The sequence below is a fragment of the Eulemur rufifrons genome, chromosome 19, assembly GCF_041146395.1.
Source record: "Eulemur rufifrons isolate Redbay chromosome 19, OSU_ERuf_1, whole genome shotgun sequence".
Taxonomy (NCBI): domain Eukaryota; kingdom Metazoa; phylum Chordata; class Mammalia; order Primates; family Lemuridae; genus Eulemur; species Eulemur rufifrons.
In genome coordinates, this window is record NC_091001.1 from 97,416,263 (window position 1) to 97,442,478 (window position 26,216).

The 26,216-nt window shown below is 36.4% G+C and overlaps 1 protein-coding gene across 4 annotated transcripts in view; it reads right to left on the reverse strand.

Annotated features, from left to right (window-relative positions):
* Positions 1-26,216, reverse strand: part of NCOA1 (nuclear receptor coactivator 1) — a 251,961-nt gene that overhangs the window by 183,701 nt on the left and 42,044 nt on the right. For 2 of the 4 annotated variants that reach the window (XM_069493836.1, XM_069493835.1), the window contains exon 2: positions 8,107-8,242. The gene's annotated coding sequence lies outside the window, so the exon portion shown is untranslated. Of the gene's footprint in view, positions 1-8,106; positions 8,243-11,947; positions 12,003-26,216 lie in introns of those variants that run through there. The other 2 variants (XM_069493833.1, XM_069493832.1) reach the window with 2 other exon arrangements.

Sequence of the window (26,216 nt, forward strand, 5' to 3'; positions counted from 1 at the left end):
TGGGTTGGTGGGAGACGGGGAAGCACAGAACAGCACAACTTTATTAACAGCTATCCCAGGTCTTTGGATAACCCTCCCATAACCTTAAAAAAAAAAAGTTGTAATTGTGACCCAGCTCCCATGAGGGTGACACCAAAAATGTTCTTTCTTACGAGCACCTATTTGCCTTCTTTCATGAAGCTGAGTTATCTTTCTAAGTCACAATGTCCTTTGCAGTTGGCTAAAGAGAAACCGAAAAACCCATGGAGTTGGGGCAAGTTACATTTTCCCCTAAATTGCTCCCACACTACCCAAAAATGGGCAAGTATTCTTTTAATTTTTCTCAAACTCAGGACTATTATAAAAAATTTCCTTGCAGAGAACACAGAGATTACTCATTAAACCACCATAACACATTATCCACAGTTTTTCCTACCTGTCCCAAGCCCAGGACTTCTTAAAGTAGCTAAACCATATTCTCTTCTCATTTCAAAAGTTAACTAAAGGATAAAGAACAATTTTTAAACAAAATTATGAACTAGTTGTCTCTTAAAACAAAACGTATATTTACTAAATACTTATTATGCGGTAAACAGTGTACTAAGTGTTTTGCCTAAAATAATCTCATGTAACTTATGTAAAGTCAAATAGGAGGTAATTACATAACAGGTATAGGGGTTAAGGGGAGGAAGGAATAATTTTATCTAAGTGTCACAGAGAAATTCAGCAAGTGGAACCAATAAAATCAACAAGTAATTGAAAGTAAAATGAGCCACGAATAGGCTACTTACAGATCAGGAGGGAAATATAATAATGATATTAAAAAAGCACTAGAGGCTGTTATAATACACTTTATTCTTTGGTTTCTGGCTACACACTAAGCTAATTCTCAGTCTCTTAGAAAGTACCTTATATTTGTACAGGAGTAACCTTAACTTCACTCTGGATTCCCTAAGCATTAAGACGACCTCCAATTACAAAATTATAAATCAAAACTGGCCTTAAAAGTTGAACTCCTTGACCAGCACACTAAGACAAACAAAAGAAATACAAAGTGTAAGGATTAGAGTAGAGGGATTAAAGATAAAAAGTTATAAAGAGAGGAACAAAAACTAGAGAAGCACAGACTAGGGCTAGAATGCCTGGATACAAATCCGAGCTCTAACACATACCAGCTAGGTAAGCTTTGGCAAGTTAATGTCTATTTCATTGGAGTTCTTGTGATGATCTAACGAGTTAATCTGTACAAAGTGCTTAGAAGAGAGTCTGGTAAATAGTAAGCACTATAAAGTAAAACTGTCCTTTGTAGGCAATATGATTTTCTATATAGAACACCAAATAGACTCAAGAAATTATTAAAAATAAAAATTCAGCAGGTTGCTAAATACACATAATTCAATTTTATTTTGGGACCTTTTTCTTATGGAATTTTCCAAAAAAGTTAGAGACTATTATTAAGAATTACCCCTCTTCCTCTCCACCCTACCCCCAATCACAAGTGTCTCATGCATGATCAACACAGGGCCAATCTTGTTTAATTCCCACCCATAGCCTACAGGCTCCCCTGTACTCCAGATAATAATGAAGCAGGATCTCAGGCATAACTTTGTATATATCAATATTTCAATATGTATCTCTAAAAAGGACTTTTAAAAAACATAACTACATACTATTATCACACCTGAAAATTAACAATAATTCTTTAATATCAAATATCCAGTCAGTGTTCAAATTTCCCTGGTTACTTCATAAATGTTTGCTAAAATCTGGACCCAAGTAAAGTCCAAACATTGCTGTTAATCTACAGTTTCCTTTCGTTTCTCTTTTTTCTCCCTACAATTTATTTGTTAAAAAAACTAAGTCATATGTCCCAAGGAGTTTCTCATAGCCTATATTTACTGACTACATCCCCATGGTATCATTTCATGTGTTTCTCTGTGTTCTGTGTTTCCTGTAAGCTGTGTTTCCTGTTAGCATTAGAGGCTTGATCAGAGTCAGGTTCAAGTTCAATCTTTTTGACATGAATACTTCATAGGCAGTGTTGAGAACTTTCATAAAGAGAAAGCTAATGGCTAGTTGTACTTCTTCCTGTAATGTTAGCAGCCACTGATGATCTTTACTTAGGTTCAGGAATTCACTACAAAATGGTGATGTTCTATTCTATCACTCCTTCTTCATTTATTAACAAGAATGCTCTGAGGAAAAAAAAAAAAACTTCCCCTCATCAACTATTTGGTTATCCTAAAGTATAGTTAGTTCCTTAGCACACTCCAAAAAAACTAATGAGTTGTTTTTGGTTTTTGGTTTTTTTTTAATTTCAGAAAGAGAATCTCATTCTGTCGCCCAGGCTGGAGTGCAGTGGCACAACCATAGTTCACTGTAACCTCAAACTCCTGGGCTTGAGCGATCCTTCCACCTCAGCTTCCCAAGTACCTAGGACTACAGGTGTATATCACCATACCTGGCTAATTTTTAAAATTTTTTTGTAGAGACAAGATCTCACTATGTTTCCCAGGCTGGTCTTGAACTCCTAGCCTCAAGTGATCCTCGTGCTTCAGCCTGGTAAAGTGCTAGGATCTGTAATCTTGAGCCACCATGCATGGCCATTTTTTTTTAAGTATCATTATGAACTTATGGATTTAAACATATTTGATATGAATCATTATATTACAGTTATGCTTATTGGTGCTCAAATTGTCTCATCTTTGGTCAGCCAGAGCCCATTCAATTAAACACCTGAGTCATTTTGCGACAACCCAATTAGTGTTAGATAATTCATTGTAAGATGTTCAAGGACCCAGGTCTGGAATCAGACTGAACCATAAACCAATTTTCATATTTAGCTGGTTTCTTTCTTATTCTTTACTTCTATTAAATTAAAAATTTCTAATTATAAATAATAAATCAGTTGTGTTATACAGTCTGGATATTATGATTGAATATAGTCCCAGAAATTACAGCAAGAGTTCTCACTGATGTCTACTTTCAGCATTCCTTTTAATTCTAAAAAAAGTATATCCCACTCAAAGCTGGAAATTAAATGCTTCAACTTGAGAGATTAAAAAAAAGAGATTCCTAATCTACTCTCTGCTTGCATTTTGGCTCTGGAAAGAACTTCTTCATGTTCTATTTCAAAATTTGAATATGGTTTTTAATCATGCACAATGAAAATTCACTGGGTTTGATAAATTAATAAAATCATTAATGTGGGGCAGTGATCAAATTCTTAGAGATTGTATTATTTTGTACCATAATTCAGACTTTTACAAAACCCTTATATTTCATCCATAACATTAAAACTCATGATATCATGAATATAAAGTTGTAAGTTCAAAATATTTGAAATACTGAAGTTATCTGGTAAGTTGTGCCTCCTGAAATCGTAGAAATAGCATTAACAGTAACAAAGAAATATTTCTTTACCTCATTTTACTAAAAAGCTAATAAACATGTAAACACTTTCCTCCTACATAGTTATGATACATCACCGTGAAAAAGCAGGATACTATAGTTGCTGACCCATTTTGTCACAAAACTCTGAAAAGAGGTGGTTTAACTTGTAGGTGTAACCAAAAATTGCTTACATCCACAAGTTTTACTCTTTTCTTCAACATTAAGTCAAGATCAAAAGTCACATTACTAAATGCCAATTCATCTCTCTAAAAAAAAGCAGGGTATGAATTGACATCCTGGTACAACCTCTTTTACTCAAAAAGCAAGTACACCCTCTTTCCTGCAGCTCAAGTTGTTGGTACTTTGATCAGAAGGAACCAATGCAACTTTTCCAGGCTATCATGGCTTTAAAAAGCAAGCAAACACTACCACCAACAAAACAAAACAAAAACTCTTCTGCTGTAGTGATTTTGGAATGATAAATAGTAACAGACCTGTATCAAGTGCTAGTATGTCCTCTGTACAACAATGCATGAAAGAAAATGAAAACAAAATAGCCACTAGCATGCACACATGACAGTAATTGCTTTTTAAAATGGTATGCCTTTGATTTGATAAGGGATTTTTGCCAAAAGCTCATTTTACTTTCTCTCCAAGCATAATATTTGCCATTAACTTTGAAACTGGTTTTACAAGCTTCTCAGTAGTAGGGTGAATACAGCTGTTTTTTGCTATGAGGATACCTCTGAATGATACTTCAGTAGTGTGGTCTTCTCCATCTTTAGCAATAATTCATTAATGTTACACTAAAATGCATTATTTTATACACTTATTTATTTTTTATCACATCTAAAAATTAATTATTATAGAAAAGGAAACTAAGAAGTATTAGTTCAATTTCCCAGGGTAACATAAAAGTAGAAGAGCCAAAGCTTGTGCTCTTTCCATCAGACCACAGAGAAAACTGTAGCAGGGAATACCCATTCCCTTAATATACCTTGCCAAGATTTGTTTTCAAATGTTTTACTGATTCCAAACAACATACTTTTAAAAGGCACCATTTTAACTTAATGTAAATGGTAATCCAGGATATATAACTTTGCAAACATTCTAGGGCCTTAACTCATCCCTTCAAGTACCGATTTTGTTTTATTCTTATCTCCCAAAACAACAAAACCCCATAATGTTAAAATCTAAATTCCTCTCAAAAAAAAAAAAAAATCACAAGAAAGTATTGTTCAAATGTATTATATAAAGCTTCTAAACACAAGTTTGGGAAATTTTGACTTTTTTTCATTTTCAAAAGGGAAAATGACAAATATGAATACAGGATATCACTCTGTGAATACTTATAAAAGAGTGGGGAGATATAAGAAATTGATAAATTAGAAATTCCTAATTTAAGGATTTAAACAATCTAATTTAGGCTGTATGATACATTCACAAGTAGAATCAGTTAACAACCACAACCAATTAGTCAGCAAATTCAATCAATGAGAACTTCCTATTTCCTAATCTTTACTTTTGTTAAGGTCTTTAACTATATTACTTAGAAAGGAATTCTAAATTATGATTTTATGTGCTCATTTTATTATATGATTGCACTTAAATGGCTTCAGATAGATGTATTTAATCTCTCTAGCTCCAGAGTAAGCATTCTATGTAAAAGATGTCTTCAACTGCATTCATAATAAAGTTATTGAATAATTTATATTTTCCACATATCTAGAATCATTCTTTGCAAACCTTGGGCAGTCAACTAATGTTCTTAAGTGAAAGGAATAAGGAGGCCGGGCGCGGTGGCTCACGCCTGTAATCCTAGCACTCTGGGAGGCCGAGGCGGGTGGATCGCTCGAGGTCAGGAGTTCGAGACCAGCCTGAGCAAGAGCGAGACCCCGTCTCTACTAAAAATAGAAAGACATTATATGGACAACTAAAAATCTATATAGAAAAAATTAGCCGGGCATAGTGGCGCATGCCTGTAGTCCCAGCTACTCGGGAGGCTGAGGCAGTAGGATCGCTTAAGCCGAGGAGTCTGAGGTTGCTGTGAGCTAAGCTGACGCCACGGCACTCACTCTAGCCTGGGCAACAAAGTGAGACTCTGTCTCAACAAAAAAAAAAAATAAAAATAAAAATAAAATAAATAAATAAATAAAAAAGGAATAAGGAAATATATACCTAAAAAATAAGTAAAATGGCTCTGGTAAAAACATAAATTGTATATTTAATCATCATTACCATATGATTCAAAAGGTCACCCCCCCCCCCAAAATTAGAAAAATACAATATATCTACTAGCTACCAAAGAAGTTTTAAAAGTTATCATCAAAGCAACCTTTTTTTCACCTGCTACTTGATTTGAGATAACTTTTCTTTGGCAAAAATTACTCAATTATTCCATTCCATTATTACTCCTTCTAGGAGATAATGCACTTATTTCAATTGAGGTAGTTTTGGACTTCAGTATCATGAATTGTTATTATTTTGCAATTTATTGCTTTAAATATTCTTCTTCCAAAACAGAAGAGCATGAAATTAGGAATCCTAGTAATAAGTAATACATCTTTCTCAGATTTTCACCTTCTTTATATTCTAGCAAAATATTAATTTACAATCCTCTGTAACACATAAAGAGAAACCACCGAACTTTGATTTGTCCCCTAAAAATACTTTCCATACTTTTTCTGCCTATTTGGAAAAAAATCTATCAATAGTTAAAATTAAAAAATTTTTTTTAAATAAACACCTAACTAACTCTGTTTGGAATTTATATGTATTTTAGAAAAATAGGACTATTTTTGGTTTTGCTTTCTGTTAATATTATACTTCCTTTTTGTTTTCAGTTGTCTTATGTAGTCTTTCAAGTGAGGATTCACTCCATGTTTTGGAAGTGTCATTTGATTCTTTAATTACATATTTTGCTTTTCTGGTCCAAGTGAAACTAATCCATTAGATCCCAAAGGTCCTACAGAGACAGCCTATGGGGAGTAACGGTGAAACTTCTTGATGAATAGAAAACCCTTAACAACAAGTTTAAGAGAAAAGGAAAGAAAGGAAAGAAAGGAACTAAAGAACAATCACTAAAGTCTCTGATATCAGGTAGGTGGACTCTGTTAGAGTACTGAATTCAGTTACTCATCTCAGGGGTCATGATGTGAAATAAAATAATTATTAAATTTATATTTATTTGTTCTAGTTCTAACGTAGTTACTGAGGTCTTAATCTGTACTTAATATATTTCTTATAATTGACATGCTTTTGTAATTATAAGGAATATCTCCTTTTAAAAGTGGATCTTTTCGGGGGGGGAAGGAAACTCTTCTCTAAAAGCTAAACATTCTAACATGTAAGAACTTTAACCTTAAAAAACCTATATATAAAAATCTATATATAAAAACCAATATTATATTTGGGTCATTAAATATGAAATGTCTGATTTCTAATCAAAAGCTTAGTTTATTATATCTCAAACAAGAAGCAGTGCAATTAATCAAAGTATGCACCTAAACTATCAACACAGTTTTGCCACCTAAGGGTAGCTTGCTTATGCCAGCAGCTAAGAAGCCTGAAGAGCAAGTGGCTATGAAATTACAAAAGGCATTTTTCACAGCTTGTTGAGAACTGAATATTTTTCCTTGCAAGAAGTGGTCCAAAGCCTGGAAGAAGTGGTAGTCAGTTGGTGCAAGGCCTGGTGAATATGGTGGATGGCAGAGTGTTTCCAAGTTCAGCTTCTGTAGTTTGACCAGCATTGTTTTTTGAAACACGCGGTCTTGCAAGAGGATTGGCCTGTCTCTATCGATCAATCTCGGCTGCTTAATTACAAGCATCCTCATCATTTCATCCAATTAGTTGCTGTAGACATCCACTATAATGGATTGACCAGGTTTCATAAAGCTGTAGTGGTTAATACCAGCACTGGATCACCAAACAGACACCATTAGCTTTTTTTGATGACTATTCAGTTTTGGACTGTGTTTCAGCACTTCATCTTTATCCAGCCATTGTACCAAACACTTGCAATTGTCAAAAAGAATCCATTTTTCATCACATGTAACAATACAGTGTAGAAATGGTTTGCCTTTATGCTGTAACAGCAAAGAAAGGCAAGCTTTGAGATGATATCTCTTCTGAGGCTCATTTAATTCATATGGTACCCATCTATCCAGCTTCTTTACCCTGCCCATTTGTTTCAAATGGTCCAATATTGTTGGAATAGTAATGTCAAACCTTGCTGCTAATGCATGCGTAAGTTGAGATGGATTCGCTTCCACTACAGCTTTCAGGTCATCATTATCCACCTTAGTCTCAGGTCACCCACATGGTTCATTTTCAAGATTAAAATCACCAAAACGGAACTTCTCAAACCATCAACATACTGTGTGTTCATTAGCAACATCCTTACCAAACACTTCATTCATATTTCGAGCTGTCTGTGCTGCATTGGTTCCATGATGGAACTCATATTCAAAAATAACAGGAATTTTTGAATTATCCATAGTTTCACAAAAATTGCTCTAAAAAAAAATTGAAAGATAATCACAAGCCAAAATGTGCGCTTGAAAGAATAAGGATATATCTTCACAATAAAAAAAAAAAAAAAAACAAGAAATGTAAAAGTGAAATGTCACAGATACCAACTGTTAAACTTAGTACTTAAGGAAATCCGACATGCCATACTTAATAACCTAATAAAATGACTGCCAAGGGGCCAAATTAAACTTGTGTCTCAAATACCTTAGAGTAAGTAGAAATTCTAAATGTTGGTACCTTCATTTGGAAGCAAGGTTTCCTACTGCATGATCTTGCCTGGTGGTTCTTGATTTTATCATCAGAGTCACTTCCAGTTACGTTTCCATTAGTATGGATAGATCTAAATTAGGAGAAAGAAGACAAATTTAGGCCATTGAAAACATCATAGATTTTAGATACTGTGACACATCACTGTTTCCCTGTAAGCATACAAAGATTCTTACACAAAAGCTTTAGTTGTTCAAGAAATATCAATTCCCATTCTTGTCACTACTAGTAAGTTTTATAAAAATTAAAGATTAAAGATATAATGGATAAATATGTAAGTTGACAAGAGATAGTTACTCACTTTAAAAAAAGTTGAGATCCCCAAAGGAAGTGCGCAGTACATAGGGGTTTGCCTTGGGAGCAAGAGGCCCATAACTAATTAGCTCACTCATCAGAGCTGCTAAAGTCACCCCAGCAGCAGTGGCCTCAGTACCCAGTGTTAGGTAAAATGGAACAGTGAGAGTACTCCCAGAACAAGATAACTCTGAGATAAAGAAGTACCCAATACCATGGCTACTATTCATTCCTAGGTCACTGGAACTGGGATGTTACAAACTGGATTTTACTAAATTAAAGGTAGTGCTGAATCTTCCTACTCTACCTCAAAGCTAACCAAACAGTGGGGACTTGGCAAACAGCATTCTTAAGAAATAAGAGACCTAAAGGCTTTCACTATTTAAGGCCTAATTGATTTAAGCTTTACCACCCAGGGTTAAGCTTTTTACTAACATTCAGACAGACAACGGATCAGGCTCCAGAGACAACCACTATACCACAGGTCAATTTAGAAATGTAGGGCTACTAAACTCTACCTGTGGCTCCACCCCTATCCCCCTTGGGCTTTATTCAAAATACAAACCATTCTGGCTTACTACCTTCTCTCCTATTGTCACACCCCCAGTTCTCCTCTTTGTTTTCTCCCACTGCTGCCCTTCTTCCAATCTTTTCTGCAAGGACCTCTGAAACTCCTCCTAAAGTAGTAAAACAAATCACCTCTATATCCTCAACCTCATCACTGACCACCCCTTTCAACCACTGGACTATACCTAGCTCTTGAAAAGAGCCCTGCAGAGTGAAGGGATCGATGTTCTAACGTGGGTCCAGACTTTCATGTACTCTACCTGCTCTTTTCTCACTCCACTTGCTATGTTATCTCCAGTCTCAAAACCTTGGCTGTCTCCCAAACTACCAATCCACCTAGTATGTTACTTTCTTTCTTCCTTCCACTTCACCACCCTCAAACTCCTAATCCTGGGGGGATCCAATCATCTGCTAAGGAAAAACCACACAATCATGTGGATTGATCCAGCTATATTATGCTCTTCAAATTAGCTAGACACTGAATGCTGTGCAGCAACCCTTTACATGTCGGTAAGCAGGTCCTTCTGCCATAACTCACAGTGCCTTTCTTTCCAAACTTTTGTAACTCTACCTCTTCCAGTCCTACAAGGGGTGGGATGGGATAGGGGTTTCTTCATGTTTTCCTTAACTACTTGTGTAAATTGCTTATATTGTGAAAACACAGGTTGAAGATCCATTATCAGAAATGCTTGGGACCATAAGCATTTCAGATTCAGGTATTTTGGCATATCTGCATTATACTTACCAGTTGAGCATCCCAAATTTAAAGCCCAAAATTCAAAATGCTCCAATGAATATTTCCTTTGAGCATCCTGTTGGAGGTCAAAAAGTTTCAGATTTTAGAGCATTTCAGATTTTGGGGTTTTCAGATTTGGGATGCTCAACCTGTATTATTTCTCTCACTTACAACATTTTCTCAGTCTTATCACTGGCCCTTAATAGAGAAGTTTTTAAGGGTACAGATTTGTCCATCATTGTCTTTTTCATTTATTATGTCTCTGCTTTGAAATTTCTGCCCTTCAATAATAGCAAATAATATTCTGATTCTCATTTTTCTATGGACTAATTTTTTAATACCTCATTCTATGTGATGTATTATAGAATGAGTTTTGGCCCTAAACTGTATTTCAAATTACCAACCAGTTTTCCTAGCAACATTATATAATTTTCACCAACCCTTGGTTTACAAAGTTTCTTCTTGTATACTTCATTTGTGTGCCTATAATAAGGTTGGTCTCTTGGCTATAATATGTTCAAGTAAAGTAATTATTGTTTCTTTGTATGTTTTATGATAATAATATTGATATTTTCATCTCCGATTTCTTCCTGACAACAGTTAAATGCATCTTATCAATTTCCCAGGATATTCTTGGTGAATTCATGAATAAGAAATGGCTGCCCAGCCCACTCCCAGTACTGTGTATTTCTGTTATAGTTGTTTCCTACACACAATGTTCCTTTCTGCTTTCAGTGATCATCCACACTACTACTGGATCTAGAACCAGAACCTTTCTAATTGTGCTAGAAAGCAACCCTTTTATATATTTCTCTATTTAAGGCCAGATTCATAAAATCTTGTCCTTTGCAATTTTCCATACTTTGTATCCACTTTCTCACTGGTAAAATCTGGTTAATGTAAAATAAGATATCTCACATACAATTTTTATTTCATAAACAAACCTTTTTTATTAGCTCTGAAATATTTTTCAGATCTTTCAAAAATCCACATAGTTCATTTTTTAACTTTTTGACTACATACTACATTCATGATTTAAAAATCAAAATGATGTAAAAAGAAACATTTATCTGAGAAGTCTCATTACTACATTATGCCCATGGAGCTCATTTTGACCTTGTTTACTATAGGTCACACTTTTATTAGTTTCTTGTATACTGTCCCAGTGATTCTTTATGCAAATATACTTACCTGTAAATACAGTCTTATTCCTCCTGCCTTCTTACATAAAATGTTCCGTTTTGCACCTTGCTTTTTTTCACCCAGTATATCCTGGATATTTTCCCATGTTAGTACATGTCCGTTCGTTGTTTTTTACGGTTCTATGATAGTTGATGGTATAAATATATACTTATTTATATAACCAATCCATTATTTCCAAAAATTAAATTCTATGAATTTAAGTCTTATTTCTGAAAATAATTTAGTTCGAGAGCAACAACTGTACAAACAAAATAGCACAGAAACCTATAAAGTGTGATTTCAGAAAATTTTATTCTATTAATAAATATGAGTTCCCTTGTACGTTGCTTTATCTTTTATCTCAAGTTTTGGCTGTGTGCTGTGGCTCACACCTGTAATCCTAGCACTCTGGGAGGCCAAGGTGGGAGGATCACTTGAGCTCAGGAGTTCGAGACCAGCCTGAGCAAGAGCAAGACCCCATCTCTACCAAAAATAGAAAAATTAGCCGAGTGTCATGGTGCACGCCTGTAGTCCCAGCTACTCGGGAGGCTGAGGCAGGAGGATCGCTTAAGCCTGGGAGTTGGAGGTTCCTGTGAGCTAGGCTGATGCCAAGGCACTCTACTCAGGGCAACAAAGTGAGACTCTGTCTCCAAAAAAAAAAAAAAAAAGTTTCCTCTATGATCTTGCCTAAAACCTATCAACCATTATAGTCATCAACTCTGAAAGCAGAAGGATAGTTCTCAGGGTGATGGGTCTCAAAATACGAAAGCTGCCCAATCTCACTGAAGGTTTCCATGAGCCTGCAAAAAATGAAATATAATGTACAAGAGACACAAGTCAAGAAATGTTACATTCTACTTAGTGGAATCAGGAAAGGCTTCATGGAGGAAGTATCCTGTTGGGTTCAATCCTAAGTGATGAAGTGTTCAAGAGGCAGATGAAGAAAAAAGGAAAACATTAAAGAAGGATCAGCATAAACAGAATTTTTAAATAGCATACCTTGTCAAGAACTCTAAGTAGTTTCACTTCCACTTAGAATGCAGAAAGCCACAAAAGAATGTTGTTCCCACTCTGATGAAGAAAAGAAAAAAAACATATCTATAAAATCAAAACTTTCCTTGGCCTAATAGAATAGAGATCACAAGGCAACCAAGTAAATTTAATAAAATTCCAAGTAAATTTTATTCCTCTCCTCGGCGGGATAAGCTCCTCCAAGGAAAGACTACACACAAACTGTTTCACCTTTGGCAGGTCACAGAAAAAGAAGTGGCTACCACCCAAGAGTATAAGAAGAGATCAGCTAAAATTTTAACAAATTCTTAAAAACCAAGTATCAGTTTGGAATAAATGGGGATCCCAGACACAGGAAAGTTTTTATTCAATTGCAAGATCGATATTCTGCATGCCTTGACCAGGTGCTCACAAGGAAGATTAGAAGTAGGACAGGAAACCAGAAAAAGCCCAGCATCCTTAAGGCAAGTATGCCCAGAGATGTCAAGGACAGGCCTGAAGCCCTGCCTGATCCCCCAACTGTTCTCTAACACACAATAAAAGCCTCAAGCCAATAGAGGAAGAATAGAAAACCCTTTCACCTCAAGGTCCAGGCAAAAATCCATTGCTTCAGGAGAGAATAGAAACAAAATGCTTCTGCCTCTGGAGAAGGTATAGAAAAACACTGTCAGCCATGGGACATGGGCAAAGATATAGTGTTGCTAGGAGAAGGGTAGGGGCCAAAAAAAAAAAAAAAAAAACCCTCCAACCCCATGGGGGATGGGGAACAGGAAAAAGCGTTCCACAAGGGATTCAGCGCCAATACCAAGGAGAGATCTACTACCACTAGAGGAAAGGAAAGATATTCCTGTTCAGGACCAACCACAAATACATGGCAGTTTGACTGCTACAAGGAAAAGAGGACGGGAATGCTGAGAAAGCCCAACCACTGGTGCCCGGGAACAAACAGCCTGAATACAATTGAGTCTGGACCAGAATAAAAGAGAAGCCCACCCTGGCCCCCAAGCATGGCATTGAATAACAAACAATAGTCTATCACTGGGAGATGGACAACAGCATAAAGAGAAATCCCTGTATCGTACATATGTGCAAAGACTGTTGAAAGAAGAGAGTGGTATAGGAACACAGAGAAAAATCCTGTAGTACCACATGCCATACTCTAAACATAAGGGAACAGCAGCCAACTGCTGGAGAAATCTGAAGCCTGTGGTGAACTAAAAGTAATGATGGCAACAGAACCCCAAAACCAGTTCAACTCTTGATTATACTAATTCAACCTCCCACACAAAAAGCTTGATGGAAGAAGCAGCAGAAGAAATTAGTCTCTCCTGTTCTTCTGCACACAACCATGAGCATTAAATAAAAAATTATGAGGCATGTACAAAAGCAAGAAAAACCTATGCATTGTCAAGAGATTAAAGTAATCAACAGAAACAAAAATGATGTGGTTGTTGAAACTATCAGACACAGATTTAAAAATAACTATAAATAATACGATAAACAATCTAGTAGAAAAGTAGACAAAATGTATGAACAGATGGAGAATTTCAGCAGAGAAATGGAAACTTTCAAAAAGCAAAATAGAAAAGCTAAAAACAAAAAGAAAAAGATATCAGAGATGAAGACTTACTCTGATAGGCTCAACAGTAGCCTGGACACAGAAGAGGAAAGAATAAGTGAATCTGAAGATAGGTAAATAAAAATAACCCAGAATGAAACCAAAGTTAAAAAGAGTGGGAGAAAAATACATTTCAGGGCACACAAGACCTGTAGATCTATATCAAAATAATTAGAGTTCCAGGAGTAGAAAACAAAAATAATGTACACAAGAAACATGGGAAGAAGTAACTGCCAAGAATTTTCCCAAATAAATCCAAGACAACAAACCAGAGATCAAAAAAATCCCAAAGAAAAGTCAAGATAAACACAAAATGCACATACACCAAACAAATATACCTGGATACATCATAGTCAATCTACTGAAAACAAAGATAAACATCTCAAAGGCAGACAGACAAAAAAGATTATGTACAAAGAACACAGACATATAAAGAACGCAGACATATATAAAAAACAAATTGAGCAAAATTACAGGATACAAGGTCAAAACACAAAATCCAATTCTATGTCTACATAGCAGTAATGAATAATTAGAAATACAATAACAAAATAATAGTACTTATATTAGCATTAAAAACAAATACTTAGGATAAATACACAAAATAAATGGAAGATTTGTGTGCTCAAAAATATAAAAAAACACAGTGAAAAATCAAAGACCTCATTAAATGGAGATATACTGTTTTCAAGATCAATCAATATTGTTAAGATGTCAATTCTCCCCAAATTAATTTACAGAGTTAATATAAATCCCAATTAAAATCCCAGCAGGCTTTTTTGTAAAAACTGCCCAAGCTGTAAACATCCCATCCCTATCGAACAAATTTCAACGATCTCTATAAAATCCACACCCTTAACTAACTACTTGATATTTTAGGTTGTTTTCCCAGAAATGGTGGACTTTCTACAAGACAAAGGAGCTGAGATTCTGAAGGCCCCTGGGCATACTTCCTGCCACCAAGTCTCACCATTCCCCACAATCTGCCCCCAATGCTGGTAGCTCCTATTAGTTACACCATGACCTGCCCCAAGGCATGTGGCCCCTCCTTTAAAAGCCGATGATATCTTTTAGGGAGTCGGATTTGAGGCAGTATCTCCCATTCTCCGGACAATCTCCTTGGCAATCCTCGTTGTCTCAATATTTGGATCTTTGTGCTACAAGCTACTACGCCTTGACCGAAACCCCCTTGCGGTTCTACAACAAACCTGATCCTAAAATTTCTATGAAAATGCAAAAAATTGAGAATAGTCAAAACACTTTTGAAAAAGAACAAAATTGGACTGATTTCAAGACTTTCTATAAAGTTATAGTAATTAAGATATTGTGATGGTGGCATAGGATATACACAAAGATCAATGGAACAGAAGGGACAACCCACAAATAAATCTACATATTTATGGTCAATTGATTTTCAACAAAAGTACTGGGGTAATTCAATGGAAAGAGAAATGTCTTTGCAACAAGTGGTGCTGGAACAACTGGCAATTTATATGTGGGGAAAAAAACCCTCAACCCTCAACCCATATATCACATCTTATATAAAAATTAATAGACCTACATATAAAAATGCAAAACTACAAAACTTCCAGAGGAAAACATAGGAGAAAATCTTTGGGATCCTAGGTTAGCCCAGGGGTTGGCAAACTTATTGTGCAAAGGGACAAAAAGTAAGCATTTTAGGCTTTGTGGGCCATATAGTCTGTCATAACTACATAACTCTGCCATTGTGTAACATGAAAGCAGCCATAAACAATACATAAACCAATGGTCATGCCTGTGTTCAAGTAACACTCCAGGCCGGGCGCGGTGGCTCACGCCTGTAATCCTAGCACTCTGGGAGGCCGAGGCGGGTGGATTGCTCAAGGTCAGGAGTTCGAGACCAGCCTGAGCGAGACCCCGTCTCTACTAAAAATAGAAAGACATTATATGGACAACTAAAAATCTATATAGAAAAAATTAGCCGGGCATAGTGGCGCATGCCTGTAGTCCCAGCTACTCGGGAGGCTGAGGCAGTAGGATCGCTTAAGCCGAGGAGTCTGAGGTTGCTGTGAGCTAAGCTGACGCCACGGCACTCACTCTAGCCTGGGCAACAAAGTGAGACTCTGTCTCAACCAAAAAAAAAAAAAAAAAAAAAAAGGTAACACTCCATTTACAGAAACAAGTAATGGGCTGAATCAGGTTGTAGTTGAGCAAAGAGTTTTTAGATATGATACTAAAAGCACAAACCACAAAAAAAATTGATAAATAACACTTTATTAAAATTTTAAACTTCTCTTCAAAAGATAGTGTTCTGAAACTGTAAATACAAGCCACAAACTTGGAGAAAATGTTTGCAAAACAAATATTTGATAAAGGACTTGTTTCTGGAATATAAATAACTCTTCAATACAATAATAAGAAAATAAACAATCCAGTAAAAATAATGGGCAGAATATTTGGACAGTGCAACTCTAACAAGCAGTCTAGATACATGGTACATATGTTTAATCTTTTCTGATGGTCTTTATGCTTCCTGAAGCTAGACCACTCCTGCCTGTAGGGAGCATCCAGTGTTCTGCCTTCCACAAGAAGACATCCACAAATAAAATAAAACAAAACTATCAGAGCATTTTTTTAAAAGTTAATTTTTAAAGTAGGTAATACATGTATCTGGTACAAAAAGGAAACTATACAAGAGTTCTTATGGTGAAACAGAAATTTTCTCCCAATCATCTAGCTCCCTTCCTTTGTTTACTGTGTATTCATAGGTATACTATGCATATAAAAGCATATACATGTATTTTTTTAACAAAGTGGTGGCATACTAAACAGTTTCACAAATGTTCTTTTTATGTAATGTATCTTAGCACTCATTTCATACCATTGCTTATAGAATTCCCTCATCCTTTTTTAACAATTTAATATATTATATGAATACATCATAACTTATTTAATCAGTCTCTCACTGATGATGTTGTTTCCAATATTTTGTCATCACTGACAATGCTGTATCTGTGTACTCATGAAGCAGAATTACTGGGTCAAAGAGGGTCTGCATTTTAAATTATGATAGGCTTTGCTATACTGTGCTCTACTTGTTTAACAGGGCTTAAAAAAAATATGGACACATGTCAGTAAACCATCCAGTCCTGGGAAAACTAAGATGAAACAGCAAATTCTCATAATATAGCTCCAATTATTAAGCAAAGATGTTCTAGAAGATTTTCAACTAAGCAATCCAAGATACTTATTAAATTTATAGTAAATGACAAGATAAATTTACAATGAATGACAACAAAAAAGAGGTTTATCAGGGCCTTCCATTATCCCAAAATCTTTTCTTTTAAATTAAGGTAATAATTCTAAGATGTATAACCTGTCTAACTTAAAAGAGGACTTGAATTAATTACAAGTTAAAAATACAAGGTAAAGAAGATTAATTATAATAAAACCATGGGAATAAAATTAAAAGATTAGACACTGTAATAGATGGTATGGCCATATACTATCCTCCAAAGATGGCCACCATCAATTCCTTCCTTCCTGGTGTGCAAATGTCCCTCTGCTTATCAAGAGATGGGCTTTATTTCCCAGTCCCTTGAATCTTGGCTGGCCTTGTGACTTGCTTTGACCAGCAGTAAGTATGTGGTGGAAGGGATGTTCTGAAACTTCAGAGACCAAGAGGACTAGCAGCTTCCCCACTCTCCCTCTTGGAAGCCAGAAGCCACGCAAGAAATCCAAATACCCTGAAGTGACAATGCTTTGGAGAGGCCATGTGGAGGCACACAGAAGTGTCAGGCATGTGAGAGAAGCCTTGCTTAGACTATCCAGCCCAGAGCAGCTACCAGCTGAGTAAATGATCCCAGCTGATGCCACATACAGCAGGAGAATCCCTTAGCCAAGCCTTGCCCAAACTCTTGACCCACAGAATTGTAAAAATAATAAATCATTGTTGCTTTAAGCCTCAAAGTTCTGAGGTGATTTGTTATATGGCAATAGGCAACTGAAATAGATACTATCGAACTCATGGTATCAGCAAATTACAAACACTAAGTGTCAAATTTGTGTCTATGTTTTCCAGGTTATAAGTTTTTTTTTTTCATTTTTCAATAAGAAGAAAATTTGTAAATTTTGTATCTGAACTGTATGCACCTGTACAAAGGACAATGAGCCTAGTGGACTAGAGTTTCAAATATAATTTTAGAAAATGCACATCATTCAAATGATGTTTCTACAGACAGATTCTATACAGACAGATAACATATCATTAAATCAGAACTCTGCACAGGCATTTGCATGTCAGGGGAGACCAAGATGACACAGTCTTGATAATTGTTCTCTAAAGACTTAATACAAAAAACTAGATGAATGCATAATTAAGATATTCATTAGACTGTCTGCCTCATACCTGATGGAGTTTTTTGATGTTTTAAGTGAGCTTTTGATAGACACTAAATAGCTGTCAGTTTGTGATTAAATCTTCTAATAAGAACACACAAGGATAAATATTCTATAAGACTGGTTAAAGTTAGAACCATATATATAGTAAGAGCCCAAGAATCTAAACCTGTCCTCTAGAACTGCTCCCACTGAGATCACCAATATTCTTAAATGTCATATCCCATGAAAATGCCTTAGCTCTTTCTGATCTTAAATAGCATCTACACAAATATTAATAACAATTCTGCATCAGGCTACTGGGGTGTCACTGCTTCTAGGCCCTCAAGAGACAGAACTAGGAAATAAATGTATACATAGTAGGCCTTGTATACGTATCTATAATTATTTCTACATCTGTATCTATATTAAGCTAAACATGAGTTCATGCTGATGTCTCGAACTCTACTCTGGTACCACATGGTTCATTCTAACCTTCCTTCTGCCTCCGGTTATCTAAAATCTCACTCCCCAAAAGGGAGAAACATGGCTTCCACCATTTGCCATTCATTTACTTATTTTTTAATCCCAGTACATGTACGACGGTTTCAGAATTGTTGGCCCATACTCTCCTGAATTTTTGTCCTACGTTTACCTCTTGAAAAGTCTTATTAGCAGAATCCTATTAGATGTACGTGCTTTCTAAGATCTTTAACCTGGATCACTCTTCTGTCTCTGCATACTCTACCTAGGTGATCTTTCATATACATGACTTTACTTACTTTCCAAATGCTGATACTTCCCAAAGCAGAATCTCCAACCCATATCTCTCTCCTAAACTTCAGACCCACTTAGCTATGAACTGGATTTCAATTTAGGTGTCCCACAGGCACCTCAAGCTGAACTCATCATCCTTCCCTAATCTTCTCCTCTAGAGTTCCTCTACTGAATGGCATCATCATCATCATCATCTACCTATCTGCAGAAGCCAGGAATTTAAGATTAGGTCCATCCTCTTCCCTCTACATCTCCCTAAAACCTAACAGACAAAGCCTAAATCTTTCTCAAACCCATCTTCTGCTCTCCATCCCTATGACCCTACTGTAGCTAGTACAACATCACCTCTAATGCAGAAATATTTACTGTTAGAACAAATGAATAAACAAGATAGCTCCCTAATTGCTCTCCCTACCTTCAATTTTACCTGGCTTTTATCCATTCACTGTGCAGCCTGAGCGATCTTTCTAAAAACCAGATCATATCACTTTTACATTATTAAAATTTGTCAATAGATTCCCATTTCTCTCAGGATAAAGCCTAACTACCCTGACATTGCTTTCAAGGTTCTGTATGATACTATACATAGTTACCTCCCCAGCATCATGTGTTTCTTTCTCTCACTTTATACTCTTTGCAATCAACTAATCTGAAATCTCAATTTCTTGCTCCTGTTTCCTTCCTCAACTCATATATTCCTTCTTTAGAAAGCCATCTCTGCCTCCCCTCACATCGGGGTTAATGCTCCAACTCTATGCTCACATTCTACCATGTGGTCCATCCACAGCAGCATCCATCACACTGCATTGTAACTACCTAGTTATTTAATATTTTGTATCCCTTACTAGACTGTAAGCTCCATCAGGGCAAAAATCACATTATCTCTTCTATGGTTTGAGTTTCTCACCTCTGAAACTCATGTTGAAATTTGATCCCAAATATGGCAGTGTTGGAAGGTGGAGCCTAATGGGAGGTATCTGGGTCATGGGGGCAGATCATTCATGAATAGCTTAATGCCCTCCTGTGGAGTGAGTTCTCATTCTCTCAGGACTGGATTAGTTAGCACAAGAGCAGGCTGTTATAAGATCAAACTCAGCTTCCTAGAATTCTCTTGCTTCCTCTCTCACCATGTGATCTCTTTGCACATGCCCACTTCCTTCTTCCACTTCTCCACCATGTTTTGACCCAGCATGTGGCCCTAACCACAAGTCAGCTAGATGCAGTACTATGCTCTTCAACTTCCCAGCCTGAAGAATCATGAGCCAAATAAACCTTTTTCTTTTATAAAATACCCAGTCTCAGGTATTCTGTTACAGCAACACAAAATGGACTAAGACAATCTCATTTATCATTGTATCCTCAGAGAATAGCCCTTCGCCTAGCACACAGGAATACAACAAATGCTTAAAATAAATGCTTTTAAGTTCTTATTTTTGTTATTTCTGTGGCTTAGGTTTAATGACTATTTTACAGGTAATCAAAATTTCTTTTGTAAGGTACAAAGTTTAATATTAATCTGTTAAATCCAGTTTACTAATTATATTATTCTAAAGAGTATTTCCTTGGATATGTTCTTCAGAAAAATTCCCAAGCTAGTATAATTTCTGAAACCTTATCTGTCTGGAGATCTCCCTTTGCCTTTGTGTGTAATTGACAGTGTGGCAAGGTATAAAACCCTTTTCTCTCACAACTGTGTAGAGACCAACGTCACCTCCAACAGTAGTTCCCAAACTCCAAGCCTAGAACCAACACTATTTGGTAATGAAGTTTTCACTAGTCTTCAGTACAATCAAAAAAAGTGACAGTGTTATTTAACCTAAAACATAAATTATTCATTTGTTTTATATTTTATGTCTTTGTTTAGCAAAAAAAAAAAAGTTTGATAATTTATATCAATCACCCAAATTTTCTACTAGAATTTTACTATTCCATAAATCAAAAAGTCTGAAATTCTCTCATTCAGCATTTTTCATTAAATATTAATAGGATACTGGATTCCAACCTGATATCTTTCCCTTGAAAATCATTTGGTTCCCCCCTCTGAATACTTGTAGAATTTTGCCTCTTACTACTGAACATCAGAAATGTGACCAGTATATTCATTAATCTTATTTATTTGGTGAGTCCTTTTAAAAGCGCAAGTCTTCACTTCAGTTCAGCAACATTTTCAACCCTTTCTTGACTATGCATCATCTCTGGCCCTTCCTTCTAGAACATTCAGTTTATATATACCAGATCTCTTAGATCTTTTTTTTTCTTTTTTAGTACAGATGGGGTTTCACTCTTGCTCAGGCTGGTCTCAAACTCCTGAGCTGGAGCAATCCTCCCGCCTCCAGAGTGCTAGGATTATAGGCATGACCCACCACGCCCAGCCAGATCTCTTAGATCTATCTACTGTGTCTATTATCTTTTTTTGTCATGATTTCCATCTCTATCTTCCCATAATTCTAGAACATCATCTGAACTAGTCTTTTAATTCACTAGTATGATCTTCTGGAGTACCCAATCCACTTTTCACTATTATTATTAATGGCTATTTTAGTCCAATATTAATGATTTTGTTTTCCAAAAGCTTTTTCCTATTCTCAGAATGCCCCTTGTTCATAATGCCCCTCTTAAATCTTAAATTGAGTCTAAGGATTTGAATTTTTTACATCTAATGCAGTATCATAACTATTTCACAGGCAGCCATCTGCTGTGAAAATTCAAATTACTCCTTTAGAACTGCTGAGTCTTCTAACTTCTATGATTTTTCTGTTTGCTCACACCTACAAGAGGGATGGTCATGTTCTTCCAGAATCAGAAGCCTGAGAAAGGCTCTCTCAAGGACTGTTTAGATCTATGTTAAAATCTTTTTCAGAAAATCCCTCCTTTATGTCAAGCTTGGAAGCCCAAAACCAGCTGGGGCCACAACCTCTTCTCTAACTACAAAGAAGAGCTTACTAAGGCTAGCCTCAGTAACAGTCTTAATCCAGTCAGCGGACTGGCTCTCTGTGTCAATTAGGATTAAGTTCAGTTGCACATGAACAAATACCTGTGGTTTATAGAAAAAAAAGAGGTTTATTTTTCTCTCACATAAGAGGTCAGAAGGAAAATAGTTCAAGATAGATTGGCAGCTCTGTAGTCACCAAGAACCTCTGTTCATTCCATCTTTTCACTCTGCTACTCTTACCCCATGGTATCAATGCTCAAAAATCATCTCATGGCCAAAAGATAACCACTACAACTCCAAAAAGCACATCCACAACCTAGGCAGAAGAAAGGAGGATGGGGGCCAGGCGTGGTGGCTCACACCTGTAATCCGTTAACTCTGGAAGGCAGAGGTAGGAGGATACGAGCTCAGGAGTTTGAGACCAGCCTGAGCAAGAGCGAAACCCTGTCTCCACTAAAAAAAAACACAAAAATTGGCTAGGCACAGTAGCACACATCTGTAGTCCCAGCTACTTGGGAAGCTGAGGCATGAGGATCACTTGAGCCCAAGATTTAAAGGTTGCAGTGAACTATCATGACGCCACTGCACTCTAGCCCGGGCAGCAGAGTGAGACTCTGTCTCAAAAAAAAAAAAAAAAAAAAGAAAGAAAGAAAGAAAGAAAGGAAGGGACAAGAGCTCCTTCTGAGGCTTCCCAGATGAGTCCATATCCTTTAAAGAGCTTTTCTATAAGTCCAACCCAAAGACTTCTGTTTACAGCTGCTAGGAAATGTCACTTTACAACTGGGCTCAATGATGTGCCCACAATAAACAGTTATGCTACTAAGAAAGAAAATGAGAAGAGATACTGGGTAATCAACCAGCAGTCTCCACCCGCATGGTTTTTCTCCCTTTCCTGAACAAGTTTCTAGTTTGCCAATGTCCCTCTTATTTATGATATACATAATTGAAATCAAACATGTTACACGTATTCTCCTTAACATAGAAGAGTTAATTCTTTCTGCTGTGAAACTCAAATTCTTCCTTCTATAGAACTGCTGAGTCATCTTCTACAAAACTGATTAATGCATTTTAAGGTTGCCCAAATTTCCCCATAAGTCATATCAAGCTTCTAATTATTTCAAACACACACCTTTTTTGCAAGAACTATTCCAAAATAGGATTCCTCTATCTTATGTTTGTGCAATTGATTTTCAAGGACTCTCAATTGAACATCTTTAGTATGACACTGTGGTCAAGCTGAAGATACAAAAAGACATAGTATTGGACCTTGAAAGACTTGTGGTATCAAGTAGCTAAGAAGAAAGAGGATACATAAATACAAGACTGCAAGATAACATACGAAACTTTCCAAAAAAAGCTTAAGAGAAAATAAGTACTACAAAAATGTAGAGTAAGTGTAAGTGTGAAATGAAAGGAGATAAAAGGTTAAAAGAGAAAACACCTGACAATGTTTGTAGGAAAAGGGTAAGAAATTAGTAGAGAAGAACAGAGGCTACAGAAGAAAACATGGCTAATGGAACAACATTCTCCCCTTCAACCCTGAATTCCACCCCCATAATCCCAGCTCTCATAATCTTACTCATGTACAAACTTAAGTGTCTGCAGAATATGTTTCCCAGTCTCCACTATCTTACCTTCTATTTATTATTCCTCAGTACACTGCAGTCTGGTTTTAACCCTACCACTCCACTGAAGCTATTTCTGTTTTGGTCACCTCTTAATTGCCAAATTACTACTCAGCCCTTATTTACCCTTTGGTAATCCAGCATTCTTGACCACTCCTTTATTTTTCTGGTCTCCATGGGATTACTCTGGGCTCACCTCTCACCCTTCCAACCATTCCCCTCCCTTACCTGTGTTGGCTCCTCTTCTTCAACATACCTCTAAATGGTAGCAGTCATTAAGTCTCACAATATATGCATTCTTCCTGAGCAACCTCACTGATGAACTAATATTACCAACTACCGTTACCACTTATATACGACTTCCAAATCTTTCTAAAGCCCAAACATCTGAGTTCCAAATCCATATATCCACTAGTTGAACAGACTACAACACTTCTCCATGTGGTTGTCTCACAGGCACCTCAATCTCAACATGTCCAAGGGACATAGCAGCATCTTCCATTCTCCCCTCAAAAACTGCTTTTACTCTTAATTTGCTGGCGATAGTAGTATCTTCCATTCTCACCTCAAAACTGCTTTTACTCTTGAATTTGCTACCATGGTTTCTGGCAATATTAATTCTCCACTAAACCAATCAAGAAACCTATGAATATTCTAAAATCACCCTTCTGTCTCATTCCCATGCCCAATCAATTTTCTTAATTCTACATATTTAACATTCTCTTATATTTGTCTCCTCAGCTCTATCCCTACTACTAATACCTGAGTTCAGGATTTCATTATATTACTGGATCACCAAAAAGGGCCAGTTCTCCCAGGAACCAATCATGAACAGTTCTAATCCATCCACCGTGGCACCAAAAAGATCGTTCCATTTCAACGACTATATTTTTCATTCCCCAGATCTCTAATTGACTCTCTTTAATAAATGCCTATTCTTGTTTTATAATCACTTATTTTTGTTAAGAATATAATAAATTCCCTGTCTTAAATTATTAGCTACACTTATTTTAGAACTCTTTTCTAGTAACTTTTTACTTGATCCTAAGTTCTTCTGTCTGCTGATTCTTATAGTGTTGGCTTTCCTGAAACATTTGGAGATTCTTATCTTTGTACTTGGGATTCTGTTACACTCTGCTGGCTTTACAGCTCACCCAGGGTGCAGTACTCATCTCATATTGCTTTTAGCAGGAGTGGTGGAGTAGCAGAACATGCCACCACACAGGGTACCAATGCCTGGTCTTCTAGGCATGAATATAGCCAGTTACCACAGGTGCATCCCAGGCTCATAGACCCAGGACTCCCATATGCAGTTCCCACATGAAAACAGACCCTTTGGCCCAATTTGGTGTTAGAATGTACAGAGGTCAGAGTTGCTTGGCTGCTCATTTAGTAATGCTAACAAATCACACTATTGACTTTTCTGTTACTCCCAGTTTCCCTAACCTCTGGATGTGAGTGTTACCCACAGGATCTCCTATCCATTTTCAGAAATTCTTCACAGTTTCTAATTTACAGAGCAGAGTTCTCCTTCCTGTGTTTTGTGTCATGGCTACATATATATTTTTCTATTATTTCTATATGTTTAATGAAGGAAAACAAAAAGATAGTGAGTGTTCAGTCTGCCTTCTTAAAATTGGCCAGAGTAAGTTTTCTAAAATGCAAATCACATCATGAATCTGTCCCTTTCTCAGCTTAAAACCCTTCAGTTGCTCCCAATTTACTACAGATTCTAAATGCCTTAATGCCACATTCAAAGTCCTCCTGTGAAATATCTGACTGACTTCACACACCTGTCCATTCCCCACACAATACCCTTGATGGTCCAGTCATACCTAAGTCCCTATGGTTGGCCATACACAACATGGTTTTTCAGGCCTTCATAACTTTGCATTCATCATTCCTTTGTCTCTAATGTCTCTAATGTTTTCTTCCCCAGCCCTGACATTTTTGGTCTTCTAGGCATCCTTAAAACCCAGTTTCAAAACAGTGAGAAAGGATGCATAACAAGGTACTATCAGTGGTTGTTTTCTTGATTTTTGCTTATCTGTGCTTTCTAATTTTTATAAATTAAGAACATACTATTTTTATTGGGGGGAGTTAAATTTTAAAACTCTGCTTAGGGGTCCCCTCCTCTGTAAATTCTTACTTGACTAGTGAAAAAAGCTTCACTCCTCTTTGTGCCACCACACTGCCATGTTATATATCCATTTTTTATTATACTGTATTGAATTTTTTTTCTTCCCCTACTAGACTATAATCTCCTTGAGGACAGAGTCCAAATCTTCATCTTTCTCTTCCCAGAACCTAAAAGAATCTGAAATCTCTTACATGCCAAATAAATGCTTGCTGGATAAACACATGAACATCAACAAAACTGGAAGACTGTTCAATAAACGGTGCTGGGAAAATGGGACAGCCACATGTAGAAGATTGAAACAGGATCCATACCTCTCACCACTCACAAAAATTAATTCAAGATGGATCACAGACTTAAATGTAAGACATGAAACCATAAGAGTTCTAGAAGAAAATGTTGGAAAAACTCCTCTAGATATCAGCCTAGGCAAAGAATTTATGAAGAAGACCCCAAGGGCAATCACAGCAAACAACAAAAATAAATAAATAGGACTTGATTAAATTAAAAAAGCTTCTGTACAGCCAAGGAAACAATCAACAGAGCAAATAGACAACCTACAGAATGGGAGAAAATATTTACATGCTATATATCTGATAAAGGGCTAATAACCAGAATCTACAAAGAACTCAAGCAAATCAGCAAGAAAAAAACCAAACAAACCCATTAAAAAGTGGGCAAAAGACATGAACAGAAGCTTTTCAAAAGAAGATCAACTAATGGCCTATAAACATATGAAAAAATGCCCAACGTCACTAATCATCAGAGAAATGCAAATCAAAACTACAACAGGATATCACCTAACCCAA